Below are 17,974 nucleotides of genomic sequence, written 5' to 3' on the forward strand. Positions count from 1 at the left end.
CGCACATCAGTGGCAAGGCCTCAAGCGGTTGGGCCACATGTGCTGCTTTCTTAGGCTTAGTAGGAAGAAGCTGAATGGAAAGTGGAGAAATCTTTCTTTTTTTCCACCTCCTTCCCTTCTTGACTGCCTCTTCTGCTCTGATTCATATCCCATTTCTCCTCTCCTCACCAGGAACTCAGCGTATTTTCTCTTGACACAGTACGTGGAGGGCTTACTCAAAGTTATATACAACATACTTGATTGATTGTACTGCTGTAGTATTTCTCATCTATCCTTTCCCTTCTATTGTCAAAACTTGTTGTCCAAAGTTTCACACACAGTGAGACTTTAGTTTCCAGGCCCCTTTTATTCCTCTCCTGCAGTCTGATTATTACAAGAGATATCTCGCAACTCATGCTTAAGACTTTCTAAAATGTAAAACATTCCATTCAGAGTAAAATCTAAACTTTGAAATTTCACATCACACGTCTCATTATCTTATCTGATCTCTATTTTTGTAATTAATTGGTAATAATTTTTCTATTCTAGTCATGCACGCATGACTCGACTGTTGCCTGTGTGTTTCCTGTGACTCCTTGCCTCATTTTCCTTCAGTTTCTCACTGTGAAATCCTGTCTTTCAAGATTAAACCTAATGCAGCTATGTTTTAAGGTGATTCACTTAAGCATACACACTTTCCCACTTGGATTATATATTACTTATATGCAAGAATTACTCTTCTACCCAAGTAACAATTCCCTTATCTGCAGAATTTGGGAATAAATGACTTATGCAGCTATCTGTTTTGGTGCTTTGTAGTTAATGAGCCCTTAATAATAACTTGAGTAAAAATGAATTGATGATTTATGTGATGCATAATGTTCTCAGTAGTTCCCGCTTAGAGTAGCCCTCATCAATCAGATATGTACTATTTAGAAAGACCAGACTTCTTAAACTATTTTAAGAAACTATTTCATAGGAAGTACAAGTGAGTAATTTGGAGTTTTTGTTAAGGATGTCACAGTGTGATTGGAAAGATAGAATAATGTGGTGCAGGAACAAGTAATGGAAAGTGATCTAAGAGGGTCCAGTAAGTTGTATGAACATATAATATATGAATGTGGAGGGGGAATTGGAAGCGTGTTTGGTCTAGTGCTTATAGCATTGGTTATGATACCTGCATCTCATACTGGATTGCATGGGTTCAAAGTCAGATCCACTCCAGAGGAGAACTTCCTACTAATATCCAACCTTGGAGGCACAGGTGATAGCTCCTTTATTGGGAGAACTCGAATGGATTCTTGCCTCTTGGCTTTTTTCTAGCTCAGCTCTGGCCATTGTGGGTTTTTCAAGAGTAAACCAGAACATGAGAGTTCTCTGTCTCTTTCTGCCTATTTTCAAATTTCTGAAAGAAAGAACCAGTGGTACCTCTCACCTTAACCCATTCCTTAGCTTTAAAAGAAAAAACTAAAACAACAAATGTGGAGGGGAGGCAAACATTCCTGAGGTGGGCAGGTTAGTAAAGGCTTCATTAAAGTTAATGTTGAGTGGAGCCTGGATTATAAAAAATAATGTGAGTAGAGAGAATAGGTGAAAATTGTTTTTAAATGTGTGTTCTCTTTCATAAGGCCTTCAATGAAGGAAAAAGTAAGCCCCCATCCCCAACCAAAACAAAGGCAGTATATGGCTCAAGAGGTGGCAAATGGATGCTCTCTTCTATGGACCTGCAAATCTTGTAGGAATCGATGTAAGGAAATATGTCCATCATTTATGTGGCAATCCTATGGATTTTGAAAGCAACAACTCCAAGAAGGTGTTAAATAATCATTGTACAGCCAGGGTTATCAACTGCTCCTATCAGGAAAACTGTTGCTTCTTAACTCAAGGAGTTCTGGTAATCATTTGAATAACATGTTGCTTTTGTGATTAGCCTACAAATCTAGATTTATCCTATATTTAAAGACATTTCTGTTATGTAAATTCCAAATGATATGAATAACCCAGAACATGAATAATTGACTGCTCACTATGCTTAACATTTTCAGCAAATTTCCATGCTCCTCAAGGAGACCAACATTAAAAGTGCTTAACGTACTACAGAAAATGGCAAAGTTTCTCCAGTTTGATGAATTGATACCCTAAAGACATGACCTGTTCACCTACTGAGATGCTAACTATGTGGAGATGGGCGTGTGTGAGAGCAGAATTTCAATTACCTGGGATTAGCCATCCAGGAAAGAGTTCATTGTGTAGTAAAATGACTCCTTCAATAGTTTATCATGAGATCAAGGTTTACACAGTCTCCTTTAATTTTAATTTAATTAGCATACTTTAAAATTCTTCTAATAAAACAACAGAATTTTTATCTTGAATATTAGAGAACTTTTCATCTGGCTTATTTACACATTTTTAGAATACAGATCTTGAAAACTTTCCTTAGGCTGAAATTTCTGCTTGTGTTCATGTTCTTTTTCAAACTTGAGTGATATCCCTCCCAATCTCTCGCTGCCTGAGCAGCCTCTACATGCTCTGTTAGTCCCAGTGGTGATATCACTGGGTCACCAGCAGATCTGTGATCGGTTGCAACTTGCTTCTGCCCTTTTGCAATCTCCCCATAGTCAAGCTCTCCTTCATGCTTCCTGGGCATGCTTGTCCTTCAACAGCATTGCTTGATACCTTTATTTGACCGACTTGGAGAGAGCTCTTCCATCTTGTGGTTCACTCCCAAAATGGCTGTAAAGGAACTCCATCTGGGATTCCCACGTGTGAGGTGGACATCCTATTATTTGATCATCTTCTGCTGCTTTCCTAGGCATGTTACCAGGAACGTGGGTCAGAAGTGGAGCAGGTGTGTCTCAGTCCTGTCTCATCTAGGATGCCACTGTCTCATGTGGTAGCTTAATCACTATACCACAGCACCAGCTCCCAATAGCATTCCTAAATCATATTAATCGTAGACTTTTAAAAAATATGAAGTCTAATATAAAATTTTATCTCCAAGTCTTGATAAAATATTGTGTGATTATGTAATAGGTTAAAAGAAGCTAAATTAAGACTATGCAGGGGATTTTCAGTGCTATTTTTTGAAAGATTTATTCTTTATTGGAAAATCACATATGCAGAGAGGAGGAGTGACAGAGAGGAAGATCTGTCTGCTGATTTCACTCCCCAAGTGGCCACAATGGAAGGAGCTAAGCCAACCCAAAGCCAGGAGCCACGAGCACCTATGTGGGTGCAGGGTCCCAAGGCTTTGCGCCATCCTCAACTGCTCTCTTATGCCACAAGCAGAGTTGATGGGAAGTGAGGCAGCAGGGATTAGAAGCAGTGCCAATAGGGTATTCCAGCATGTGCAAGGCTGGGACTTTAGCTGTTAGGCTACCACATGGAACCCTTCAGTGCTATTTTTTAAAGTATCTAGTGGGTGAAGCATTAAAAAAGAAAAAGTCCTAGCATCTTGATGGAACATGTGATGAGTTATTAAAGTTCGTTTGAACAAAATGTTCGAAATCAATTGCAAAGATGATGCCAATGGGCCGGCAGGGGTGGACAGGGAAGAGGGTGAGTACTCACCCCAAGACAGGAGATATTGTAAATTTTCCCTAAGGCACTAAAATGAAGGAAGTGATATAGAGGCACACAGTACTCCAAAGAAGAGGAACCGCTTATTTTAACTTTTTTTGTCAGCCCAAAGCTTTCTTAAGGTTATTTACAGCCAAAAATCCTTCTCAAACACCTTTTCCTCCATCCAGACTGAATTTATTACATGGCATTTTTGGGGGAAGTTTTCTGTTTTTTAGTAGGGTGTGTAAAAAAGATTTTTGCTTATATAAACCTCTGTAAACTAAATGTTTTACTGTAAAAAAAATTTAAAGAAGAACATTAAGAATATATTAATTAAAAGGAAACATGAAAAATTAAGAAAAAAACACCTTGTTGGTTTAACAGCGTAAAACCAACAAACAAAAAAGTCACCATCTGCAGTTGATCCATTCATTAAAATAAGACAATCTGGGCAGCCCATTCTCTAACTCTTTTGCAGGCTGACTTAACTTCTCATTCTCATAAAATCGGAGATGAGTTGTTTGGTTTATTGGTAATTGCAGCAGAAGTAAAATGGTCCTGTGTTTGCCAGTCCCCCAAACCCTGTTGATGTTTATACACAGACACACACATACAAGCACATGGCAGTGCCAGCCTGCTGCATTATTTCAACCAGCGACATTCCTGAATTAAAAAAAAAAAAAACAAAACAGCAGCTGCTCACTCAAAATAAACTTGTCTGTTTATGCTGTCAGCAGAAAGCTGTTTCCAAAACTCACTAGCTGCAGGATGCTGTTGCAGTGAGTTGAGAAGCAACGTGCCTCGTGGTGCTTCATCAGGGTAGTCTTTGATTCTTCTCCAGAAGTGATTGGGATGTGAGTGAGCTTGGTGATCCCACATGTTGTTGATGATGCTAACATTATGTAGTCAGTGAACTCTCTACAAAAGAAAGCAAGTGGTGAATAGTAAGAAAAGGGTGTGGTATTGATGCTGGCTTTGCCCACCACAATCAAAACAAACTTGGCTATCTCTCTTGATCAAATTGAGCTGCACTTTTTCCATCTGACGTAATGGTGTCTTTAGTGCCTCATACTTAACCACTCAGTGTTTATTATGTTAGCTGTTTTTGCTGGTTTGTCTGATATAAATTTTTCCTGACCCTGGGCCTGTTAAACAAAGCACTATTTTATTGAAGTTACTAGCAAATGTAGCTATTAAAAGAGAGATTGTCTTTTTTTTTTTTAATTCATAGATTTGAATATTTGGAAGTAGATTTCAAAATAGTTTCCTACTAGTGAACACCTATAGATGTACCATTATTTATTATAAATATTTAAATCAATTAACCTGCCACCATTATGTCATTCATGGGAATATTGTGTGTAGGCCCATAGAGTATCAGAAAATATTATTTTAAAAGAAAACAAGTATAAAAGTAGGTTATGCGTAACTTATCTGTTACTTGGAAATAAAACTACTTTCAAATGTATGTACAAGGATAATGTATGTATGAATAAATGTGTGTATATATAAAATCATGCATTCCCAACATTATTGAGTAAAATACAAAACATTTTAAAATGTGGTTTTCTCAGAGACAAAGTATCAATGTAGGTTAAACCTGTGTGAAATTTAAGGGTTTATTACTAGCTGGAGCAAGCCCTAATGGCTACCGCCATTAGAACTCCAAATAGTGCACAGAGGCAGTCCGCTCTGAGCTCCTGCAGACATGGGAATAGCCACTGACTATTGTTCCCCACTCCATCCTCTGTGTTCCCTTCCTATTGCCTAGCCCACAGAGAGCACGACCTGCCAAGTTGAGATGCCCAGGAAAAGCTATGCCAGTCACTTCCCCTTTGTTCTAAATGTCCCCATGCCCCAGAAGACCTCAAGATCCTCCATTCTATGAGAGCAGTTGGCTCTGCTGGCTGTGGACATTTTTTCTTTGATAAATTTAACTTGGATGTGAATTCCTACCCAGTCTCTCGATTTTCATCTTTACTAACAACTACCAATTTTTATGATGAAATGACTAGCACATTAGAATATGATTAACTTTTTGAGATCTAATCTTAAGCACACATTTTGATGAGTGTATGCCCTTGTGCCTACTTCAGGCTTATAACATGTTCTTGAACCCTTTGTAGTTGACCTTTGCAGTTCACATTTGGCCTCACAAATCACTTTCCTGATTAATTTTGCTTGTTTCAGATTTGATGTAAGTAGAATCCAGAAGCCTCTTTAAATGTGTACTTCTGATCTGTGCATTATTTTTAGCTCATCCATTGATAGTATGGATCCATAGTTTGTGTTCCTTATCATTGCTGGGAATGTTTTATGGCCATTCTACTGTTTATTTGTTTATTTTTTAAAGATTTATTTATTTATTGGAAAGTCAGATATACAGAGAGAAGGAGAGACAGAGAGGAAGATCTTCCGTCTGATGATTCACTCCCCAAGTTAGCACAACCGCCAATGGTATGCCAATCCAAAGCCAGGAGCCTCTTCCGGGTCTCCCACGCAGGTGCAGGGTCCCAAAGCTTTGGGCCGTCCTCGACTGCCCTCCCAGGCCACAGGCAGGGAGCTGGATGGGAAGCGGGGCTGCTGGGATTAGAAGCAGCACCCATATGGGATCCCGGGTGCATACAAGGCGAGGACTTTAGCCGCTAGGCCATGCCGCCAGGCCCTCTACTGTTTATTTTTAAATTCCCTTTCTGATAGGTATTTGCTGTAGAGTTATCATAAATACTCTTATTCAAGAATATTTTATATTTCTAGAGTATATGCAAAGAATTTGAACTGTGGGGACATGGGACAGAAATATTTTGAAATTTGTAGCAAGCAGTGAAAGGTTTTCCCAATTTCTGCAGTTTTGCACCATCATATGAGTTTCTGTTGTTCCATATACTTGCCAACATTTGATACTGTCAACTTTTTAAACTTTAGTTATTTGTATGGATTGCTATTGGCGATTCTATATACTTTGAATTCTGCTTTCCCAGTACTAAAAGGAGCTGGCCATCTTTTAATGAGTTTATTTATAGATTTCCTTTTGTAAAGAGTTCAAATCTTTCACCCACTTAAAGAAGAGTTGTCTATTTTATCCACTTGTATGAATTCTTAGTTTTTTAGCAGTGTGTTTGTTGCAAACATTTACGTGAGCTTGCTGCTGTATTTTCATAATAGAAATTTGAATGGGTACATGTGTCACTGTGATAAACTTCAGGTTTTTTTTCATTTTCTGTTAAGGTTGGTGTTTTGCATAGGAAGAAATCAATGGCTATCCAAAGCCTTTAAGGGTTGTCTTTTGTATTTTGATCTGGAAAATTTAACATTCAAGCTTTTATATTTAGAACTTTTTACTTCATATTAAGGAAGAATAATGTTTTAGTGAATAAGGTAGTTTCAACAAGACATCATTTTTTTAAAAGATTTTATTTTTTATTGGAAAATTAGATATATAGAGGAGAGACAGAGAGGAAAGATTTTCTTTCTGCCGATTCATTCCCCCAAGTGGCCACAACGACTGGAGCTGAGCCTATCCAAAGCCAGGGCCCTCTTTCCAGGTCTCCCATGTGGGTGCAGGGTCCTAAGGCTTTGGGCCATCCTTAACTGCTTTCCCAGGCCACAAGCAGGAAGTTTGATGGGAAGCAGGGCTACTGGGATTAGAACCAGCACCCACATGGGATCCTGGTTTGTGGAAGGCGAGGGCTTTAGCAACTAGGCTACCACGCTGGATCCAAGATGTCAGATTTTTAAAATGACTTACAAGTGGATCTCTTGACAGTGTTGACAAAAGTTCTGACTTATAAATTTAGATGGCTATTTGGATTCTTCTGCTTCAAGGAAGAAAGCTACATTTATGGTTTCATCCTTAACCTTTCTTCTGTTTTGGATTCCTCTTTTTGCATACAAACACATCCTTCATTCTATCAAGGTTCCTTTCTTTGCCCCTGTTTAAGCAATCAATTAATGAAATTAATAAAATGTTAATAAAAATATATTCTGAATTCATACAGTACATTTATGACTGATGGGAATTACAAAGGTACCTCAAAAACAGTGGAAAAAGTATAATTAAGATATAAATGCATTTCGAAAGTTTTATAAATCAATGTGTACATTGTGTATATGTTATATGTATTTTTCATGAGCATTTTGAAGGCCCTTATGCATCCTGCAATATTTAACCCATGTTGTGAAAAATTGGGGAGCAAAGATGTGGGGCTCAAGGGCAAATAGGTCACTAAGTCACAAGATGGCGGCTAACAGAAGAGCCCTGGGTGGAGATCAATATCACTAGCTACACATGGCGCACAAGATGGTGACCAAGGGAAGAGGGTGGGAGCCAGGGTGGGGATCAAGTTGTTTTAAACAAAGACTGATTGGCCAGGGGCCATTTCCCTGCCTGAGAACACAGTGTGCGCACCTGCCCCTGGCTTATGGGAAGTGATGTCAACAGTCCTGTTGATGAGGATTTGCTCTTAGTTCTCCTCCTCTCCTGGAATTCTTGGAATTCCCAGCCTGAGGCGTTTCTTGTCCCATAAAAGAGTGTGTGTTTCCCAAATAAACCAGAACTGCTGGGACAGAACCCCTGCTCTTCTGTTTGTCTCTCGCCAGCTGGGAGGCTGGGTGTCAGGCAGCTGGCTCACCCCCTCTAACAATGGGGTACTAGAGGATCTAATCTGTGGGGAGGGAGTCCCACACAAAGACAGGTATAGAAATGATTATGATTATAAAGAAAGGATCAGGGAAAGGAAAAGTTAGTTGCACTCTGAGTAATGGCTAGTGTAAGGAGATGCATCTTCCTGACACCAACTTTGGCATCCGAAAAGTGACTGGTACTCAAGAAGCTAAACAGTGTTGTGTGGTTCATGCCATATAGGGAAAAGTGGGTTTGAGGTAAACTTTAGTTTACTTTGTACAGTTTTAATTTTGTTTTTCTCCTAGAGCTTCAGTTGATAGAGACGTCAGTATGGATTTGAACTCAATCTGCTTATAACCCAGTGCTGCTGATTAAAAAGAAGTTTTTGAGTTTCTCAAGAATTGATGAGCTATAAGCTGCATCTTAATCAAAAGACACCTTGGGTGGATGTATAGTCTCTTCTTGAGGCTTCCTTTTCCTTGGGGGTGGCATTTACCCAGGACTACTTTCACTTTATTTTGGCTTAAATTTGGGGAGTCTAGGTAAGATCCTTGGTTCATTGACAGTAGGGTGTAAGCATGGTGGGAGTGTTGTACTTTCTAGGTTAATAGGCTCTGGAATGAAGTACACTAGATGTGGCAACAAAACCTTTGGAAGTGCTTTATGAGTTTAGTTTTATTAATGAATTTAAAACATTTATTTCACAGTTTAACCACATGACAACAAATAGGCCCAATATTAAGGAATAAACTGAGTTTAACAAAGACAACGACAAAGTTATTGAAACAATGAATCAGGAATTGGTGATGACCTCGATCAAGTCATTGGAGATACAAGTAGATGGAAGAGAAGAGAATGGCTAGGACAGAGTGTGTGTAGGGTGGCGCGCAATAGTAGTCTCTAGGTTGGTGATTTCAAATGCCAAATGGAAGCTGACAATTTTATTCAAAGTCTAAAAATTTTAAACATGGGAATAATATCATGCAGTTTTTAAGAATTATAACTATTCAATACAAAAATTGTGAAATGTTTTTTCTAACACTAATATAAGAAATAAAACCATGCCGAAGCTTTGATAAAAATTCATTCAAGATGTGATGATGAATTAGTTGAGATGAAGAAAACTACGTACAATCTAAGTAACAGTCTAATTTAGTAATCAATATGAATAACAATTATTGGTCAAAGTTGGCAGTTGAAGGGGAGTGAGAAATTAATACTGACCAATCTGCTTGGACACCTGTTTGGAGAGGGGTACTGTTCATTGAGATAGGCACACCAAAATGGGTACCAAAGGCCAAGGTGGTCAATATGAGAAATACTGAATCTGAGATACCCAGAAAATGTTCAAGTGCAGATGGTTGGTCTTTATTATAGGTATGAGGTTCACAGGAGAGACTGCACTCTAGTTGTAACTTTCAAATTATTCAATGTTAAGATATGGGGATGGACTAGGGACCCTAATGGAAAGAAAGAACAGAGTGCTTTTTTTTTAGTTTTTAGACCAAGAAGCCTCAAGATTCAAGAAAGAGGAGTTACATTTTTTTTTCAAAGATTTGTTTATGTGATTAAAAGTCAGGGAGAAAGGTCTTCTGTGTGCTAGTTCGCCACCCCCCCTCCTCCCCCCGGCCCCAGATGGTTACAATGGCTATGGTTAAGCTAGTCTGAAGCTAGTAAGCAGAAGCTGGTTCCAAGTCTCCCACATAGGTGCAGGGACCCTAACACTTAGAACCCTTCTCAATTAAACTAGCACCTGTGTGGGATGCTGGCTTCACACATGGCAACTTGACCTAACCCTCTACTGCAAGGCTGGAGAGAGGTTCTAAAAGAAGTGACAGTAGAATATCTCTGAGAAGCTGGAAGAAAACCCAGAAAACCCATGCATGAAAATGCTTCTTTTAATTACAGAAAAACAGGAGAAAAATGGTGAACATTGGATTTAGTGATATAAGGTAGCATTCTGAACAAGAATGTAACTGAGAATGGTGTCACAATCCAGACCAGTGTGAATCAAGGAGAGTGGATCGCTGGAAGAAGTTTCCCAGAAGGAGCAGTATTGGAGAAGATTATATATTTTATCTTGAAGAAAAGATTTTTTTTTTTCTTTTCGGTTCATAAATATTCATGCTTGGTGCAGTACATATTTTATGCCTGGCAAAAGGTTTCTTTGTCCTTAAATTTTCATGCTTGAAATGGCGGATTGTTAATCACTAAAGGAGCAGGACGCCAAAACGAAATGGCAATGCGTAGCCTATGCAGCTCCATAATCAGCAGGTAGCATTCACAACTTTCCTTCCATGAATTTTTAAAATTATTACCTATTAAAGTCATGATCTAAACCATAATTTGATAAATGTACCTTTAAGAATAGCTTTCTACATTATTTTTTGGGGGGGGGGAGATACTATTTAAAGAAAACTAAAAAAAAATCATGACAATAAGCATTTTTGGAAGCTTAGGCTTTTTGAGTTTCTGAATTGATATTCTAAGAGAATGTGATGATGAAAGACACTCCTTCACCTGCAAAAGGTAGCTCTGACAGCCACACAAAGTGGACTGGCATCGGATTGAATTACTGAAGTGTGGACCACGAACAGAAGAGGACAAAGGGGACAGCATCGTTGTTAATCAAGGTACTTTGCAGGTGACTGGTCATAGGACACACAATTCGTATGTTTCTTCCGTCAGTTTAATGTGGGGAAAAATATCAGTCACCGGAGAGGAAGAATTAGCATAGTAGAAATAAGATAAAATGTATTTTATATTGAGTACTAATTCAAATACAACCCTTTGTAAATTTATAGATGATTGAAACTTTGATTTCAGAAATCATGCATGTTGCTGAAAAAGTATTGTCATACAATTTCATTTTTTTTTTACCAAGTCATTTTACTAAATGAAAAAAAATGTTAAGTAAAGGCTTGTTTAATAAAGGCCTTTCAAAATTGAATATAATGGGATATATTCAGTGAATTGAGCTTGATTATAAAATTAAAAAGTTAATTATAAACACTCCAGTAACTTCGGCTGAGAAGGAGTCTCTCTTTTATTTCCCTGTGTTCTCCTGTCCCCTGACGTGTCTGATTGATGAACAGTACACCCTGCAGTGACAAAATAGCCCTAATGACGCAGATCTACAATAATGACCCTCATGCTTCTCACGATTTTAATATAATCTGGGAGAATTACCACAATGGTTGGCATTGAATAAATCTCCTCCTTTTTTCTTTCTCTGACAGTGCTAATTGAATGTAATGCTTTCTTTTTCACTTAACTATTTGCAGTAATTTTTATGCCTGGAACATTTGCCTTTGTGTCTGGGAATGTATCCTGTGTTGTCTATCAAGTGAAAATAGGAATGCATTCATGAAAGACTCAAATCAGATGCTGTCCCAATAGGAAATGCAGTATGTAGTCAGCAGTTCCATCTTTGATGGATTGTGTTGTCACAGCTTTCAATGAATTGGCAATTTTTACTTGTAGCTGTTTTCTAGGAAAGATAGATGTATGACTAAGACCTTAATAAGTAACTCATAATCAAATTATCTTCTATTTAATGCAGTAAAGTTAATGAAATGACACAATTTAAAGCACAGGTCATATATTACTCCTGTGTTAGCCCACTTGAAACATGTCATTTAAGTGATTATTCATGCTGATGTTCATCATTTGGCGCAGAATATCATTAAATGGTCCTGGAGAGAGTTAGCAGTGCTCCTTAAGCTTTCTTTAAGAAAGAAACACAGCGAACCTTTCTTAATAATTTCATGTTTTCATTCAGCTTGTCTGTCACTGGGTGTTTGCTGCACTGCTATTTCATGACAGCTCTTTGTCCAGGAGTTCTACTCTGCTTTCTTCTGTGAGTGCAGATTTCACTGTATTTTTACCCCAGGTCTTGGTTGTGCCCTATCTCTCCCTGCCTTTTAGGCAGTCTTTTTACTTATTTATTTTTTCTATCTTTTTATGCTGTAATATTCCCTGAAAGCATATCTTGGATCCTCTTTTCTTAGGTAACTTTGAAAGGTGATCATAACTACCCTCATGAGGAAAGGAGCAACTTAACACACAGGATGATTCCTGAAGTCATGCAGGGTTAGGAAATGGGCGTAGGTTCTTAGTGGAGTGATTTAAGGCAAGCTGCACAGTGTGATGATGGCCCACATCTTCATCTCCTTCAAGCCACTGTGCTCTGCATACTCTGATAGCAGCAACTCTTTGCATTTCTTACCGTATGTGGCTCAATTCTTTAGCAAAGGGAAAGCATATGGAGAATTGAGGACAACAAATGAATACAAGAGGATGCTACTTCTTAGGTGCTCTAAAGAGAAATGAGTGGCAGGTGGATAAACAAATAACCACCCTATCATATATTTTTTAAAAGAAATACCAACAGTGGAAGAGAAGTTAAACCGGCGGGGAGTTTTGTGAGTATCTGCTCCTGCTGGCAGCTGGATATGCTGTGGCCAGAGATTCCCCAATAAGCCAGTTTTAGCAGGAGCTACTCTGACTCCTAGAGAAGTGTGTAGCTATTTCTAAGCAATTGCGATGAATATCTGAGCTGTGTTAATTTTTGAAAGTGACAGTTGATAGGATGAGGGAAGTAGGAAGCAAGAGCAGAGCAAATACAGCAACACTCAGACTTGGACGGATCCCTCCATGATGGGGCCTCGTTAATCTACTCATGTGGCATCTCAGACGGTGGAGGAGAAACAGATAACTAAGCCTCACCTCAAACCTTGAGCTTGATCCTATGGGCAGCAGACAGACCTTTAGCATGGAGAGACAATGAGGTAAAGACCACAAGAAACAGAGGTGTGATATTGTGGGAGGATGCTTAGGCCCAGCATCAGATATGTGGAGAACACCTTATTCAACTGAGAGGGTGAGATCTATCTTTCATAAGGAAACTAATCATGAGAAGAAAGATGAAGAATCTTCTATTTGAGCTGAGGTAAGTTTGCAAAGAGCATTCCCTGGCTTCATATTGGTTTCAACAGTAGAAGCTTGGGGTTAATCAACTCCAGCCTTAATTTAGTGAAAAAGAACAGATCTTGTGCAGAAGCACAGCATAGTAGGGTGGGAAGATAACTTGCAGAGGAGGAGAAATGGGCTTATTGAGGCATAGTGATGGTCCTCATAGCGATCTTGTGAAGGTTTCCCTTGCCTTTCTCTTCAAGGCTGTTCTTGACCAACAGACAGACATGTTTTAGTGCTTTTCAAAATTCTTGCATTGCTTTTTTTCAATAGCAGCAGGAATTTATTACCCAGCTGCTGTTTTTCTCGATTTCATCATCCTATTTTGCATTTCGCTGGAGAAATAGTTCTCCTCATTGTAAAAGACTGTGTTAGGATTAATACCCAAGGTGACAAGTCTCCTAGCTAGCAGGTGGCCTTATGAGTCGCCTGAAGTTTGGATATTTAGTGAAGAAGAAATGATGGCTGTGATTTATTCAAATTATAGATTCCTAAAATGACTCCATATTCTTCATCCTCTAGTGCCAGAACTTGTTTAATCCCTGAACTTTTCCAACCGTACGTTCTCAGATTTTCTTTCACTTAATTCAATAGAATTACTGAGGTTATAAATGACCAAGAATTGATTTTTATCAGTGAAAATAAAATGCCTTTTTTCAAGGTAGTTTGGAAACTAAGCAAACCTCGAACATTGCTTTTATGAAAGAATCAGATAGTTTCTGGTTTTAAAAGAACACTTGTTTCTCAATAAGCACCTTTGGATTTTTACACAGTGGAGCACTTAGCAACACATCTTAGAGTTTTTGAGTTTGTATTTAAAAGCACAGGCTCTCGTGGTGCAGTGTTCGAGTTTAAATCTTGACTCTGTCATTAGTGTTAAAACCTTAAATAACGTTCTGGGCCTCTGAGTCTTTCTGTTGCTCTACCTGCAGAATGAGTAGAAGAAAACTTGCCATGTTCCTAGAAAAAGATGTGGCACACATTATGATATTAATCAACATTGGCCCATGCTTAAGTTGTACTGGCATTTTATGTCCTTTTTCAAATTTTGAGCTTCTCGTGAGCTCAGCTTATTTTACCTATCCTCATGTTGCCACCTTTGAGCCTGGGAGTGCCGTTTTAGTCCAGTGACTGCACTAACGAAATGTGTAGGATGTATTTTGTACACGCGTTGTCATTTTTCTGCTGGTAGTGGTGTGCGAACCTGATCTCAAGGATAACACTGAGACCCTGAGACAGTCAGAAAGTATAGTTTTTCTCCCGATCTAAATGATACTATAAGTTTTGAAACAAACAAACAAAAAAAACTGTATTGTTAATCTGAATGTAAGGGAGAGAATCTAATCCAGATTCTCTGTGTCTCAAGTAGCATCCTCACCGCCAAGCCCAATACCTCCCCCCACTGGACGGCAGCTTTACATATTGGTGAATTTGATGTAACCATGCTTTGTGGGTCCTGCAATATTTTTGATTATGTAATGTTTTGCCAGTCAATTTTTAGGAATAATTTTGTGGGATAATTAAAGTCCCACTAATGGTTCTTAACTTTGGCCCACATGTTAGAACTACCTGTAGAGCTTTCCAAAATGCTGGTTGCAGATCACCACCTCAGAGTAACAAAACGAGACGCCGTAGGGGATGTAACCTGGGTTTTGGCATTTTTCTTGAGTTTCCAGGCAAATAATGGGTGTCTGCATTAAAATTTTAATACAACACCTAGCTGGTCTGAAAAGCTCAAAAGGCAACCTTTTTCATTATTAAATATATATAATTTATTATTTTCATGTTTAAAAATGTTGACTGACTCAACCTATAATCTGCTTATAACATTGAAGGCAGGATTATATAGCTAAAGAAAAAAAGGTTGCTCTATTGCTTCTTCTTGTTCCTTCTGTCACTGGATTGTAAAACAAACAAACAAACAAAAAGCAAAGAAAAAACCCCACATTTTGTTCATTGAGAGCAGATAGAGTTAAGAAAGGTTGATAAGGGCCCAGCGCAGTGGTGCAGTGGTTAAGGTCCTCGCCTTGCTCGCCCGGGATCCCATATGGCTGCTGGTTCTAATCCTGGCAGCCCCGCTTCCCATCCAGCTCCCTGCCTGTGGCCCGGGAAAGCAGTCAAGGAAGGCCCAAAGCTTTGGGACCCTGTACCCGCGTGGGAGACCCGGAAGAGGCTCCTTGCTTCAGATTGGCTCAGCTCCAGCCCTATAAATTATCTAATTCCAGTTTTTCACCACATAGTCCAGCAAAGTGTAGATCTATTTTCAAGATCCCAATGACTTGTATTTAAATTTATATACTTCAAGACGGATGGGGGTTTGACTTCAGTTGGAAGACACATTTGTGTCTGTTGTGTATGTTTTTTCTTCCTTGATACATCAAGTTTACTCTTCCTCATTTGACAGCTTGTTAGTATTTGAAGGCAGCTATCATCAGATTTACATTTTTTTTTTTTATTTTCTAGGTTAAACATGAATTTTCCTGCCTGACACTGATTTTTGAACATTCAGAATGCTCATGTATATTGAAAAAGCCATTATCATCTGTCAGACATGGTCTTAAATGCTTTGCAAATGGATCATTTGGTCCTCAAAACTAATCTCCTGAGGGAGGAGCCAGCATTTTACAAATGAGGAAACTGAGGCACAAGTATGTTGACATGAATGGGGACTTACTGCGAGTTACCTGGTTGGTAATGATCCATCTCACCTAAAGGCTTTGGTAATTTTGCAAACAGCCACTCAGTTTTTATGCTGAAATGATTTATTTATTATATCATAATATAAAACTGAATCTAAGAATTTGAGAGAACAACTAATTCATTGGAAAAGAAATATTTTACTTAAAGAGAACTTCTCTATTTTTGATCTGGTAGATAAAACAAAATTGTATAGTTCTCTTTTTTGAACCTGAACAATTCATGAAACTTGCTACCGTTACATATCTTGACTACAATGCCTGGAGCTATGAATTAAATAGGAAAAAAAAAATCCACAAGACCTTGCTTGCTTATGACGTGATGTCATACTTACATGCTTTGCAAACTGTAGCAAGATTAAAACTACTTACATAATAGAAATTCCGTTTTGATGTGGTTCATGTTTGGCATGTTGAAAAGGCAGTGCTGCAAGAAGTGACTTCTAATATGAGAGTCCCCAGCGTTCATCACACCTGCAGGTTAATCTTTGCTTTAATATTTTAGGTACTCACAGGCAATGAGGCAAGATAAACATATCAGTCCCAGCACATCAGAAATAACAGGCAGAAGTCTGAGCTTAGCGGGGCACTGTGTCGCTGGAGAAGCTAAACCTGCCAGAATGCGCACCACTGAATTTGGGCAGCTGGCCAGTGCTTAACACCTCCAAGGAGGGGAATTGCGTTTGAATCATCTCTTTCTTTGTCAGGGCCAGGAGCTGCATGTAAATCAGCTTTTACTACCCCATCAGTTACACACTCCGCAGTCTTCATGCAGGGTGGAGTTTGAATTTGCTTATTAGTGGAGTACAACAATACATTGTTCCTTTCGCTTTCAGAAGGTGGGACAGAGAGATAATCCTTGAAACAAAGACTAGACATTTCCAAGCCTTTCTGTTCTAAAACATACCAGCTGAGAAAGATAAGAGTTGAATTGTGGTCAAAATACAGCAAAACATAGTGATAGTTTGTAATCAGCAATTTAAAGGAGCAGGGAAATTATGGAAGCACATTTTATTAAGATGAACTCCTTTGGGCCCAATGTATAATTGAAGATTGCAACATAAATGTCACACACACAGCTGAAATAATTAACAGAGACATTATCTTTCATTGGAATAGGGGCTAAAACTACCAAATCTATTATTCTGTGGAATTAATTTATCAAGTCTCTGTACAGCCTTTCACTTTTTAAATGAAACTTTCTATATTGCACCAGTTACTTGTAGCTATACAGATGCAGTCATATGTAAGACTATCAAAGTATAATTTAAAGGGAAATTTCATATTGCTCTATAAAAATCATTAAGAGAATGGGATCAAATGAGAATATGCTGTCATCTTCTCATTATTATATGTTTTGTGTCATTTTTCCTCACTCTTCTATTCCATAAGAATGTCACATGCATGACTCAGTTTTCATCCAGAGACAGCTTAAATTCCCTGCTTTACTTTCTCTAGTTCTGACAGAATTTTCTTCCTTATAAATGCTAGTTAAGTAATGCTATACTTTCCAGTTGATATCTTTCAAAACTGATATGTTTTATTATGATTTAGGTGTCACTTTTTAATCTTGAATGATACTATCTCTGCTTATTTGTTTCATTTTCTTCTATGTTTTCATGTGTAAATTACACAGCATCTACTCTTTATGTTTTTGTCTTAACATTTATCTTGAACCATGGATACTAAAATCAGTGAAGAATTGTACCTACCGTGAGGCGGGAATCAAGTGTTCTGGTGTGCAGTGTAGTGCTTGAATTAGCTCTGTGGTTATTGAGGGAAGTGTTAATCCAGTTAGTCTGTGTGCCTTCAGTGTGGAGGACTTCAGTGAAGGTTGTCTATGTTCAGTTACTCAGTGGTATTTTTTCTCAGTTGTCTCTAGTTTTTTTCAATCTGCTCACCAGTGATAGCAGTAGGATTAGGTGGGAGCATTTAGCTGACAAGTCCTTAACTTTGGATCTCAGCTGTAAAGTATAGTCTTAACCAAGGTCACGCACTTCTCAGGGCAACCAAAACCTTTTGGTTGAGTAAGACAGAAGTATTAAAGGCTACTAGGCCTTTTATTGTCCCAAGGGAATTGAAAAGTATTGGTCATCATCATTTAAATATTTCTGTAGTGGACATTTAGCTTCATGTTTAA

The sequence above is a fragment of the Ochotona curzoniae genome, unplaced genomic scaffold (genome assembly GCF_017591425.1).
Source record: "Ochotona curzoniae isolate NIBS_2020 unplaced genomic scaffold, NIBS_Ocur_1.0 scaffold_4701, whole genome shotgun sequence".
Classification (NCBI taxonomy): domain Eukaryota; kingdom Metazoa; phylum Chordata; class Mammalia; order Lagomorpha; family Ochotonidae; genus Ochotona; species Ochotona curzoniae.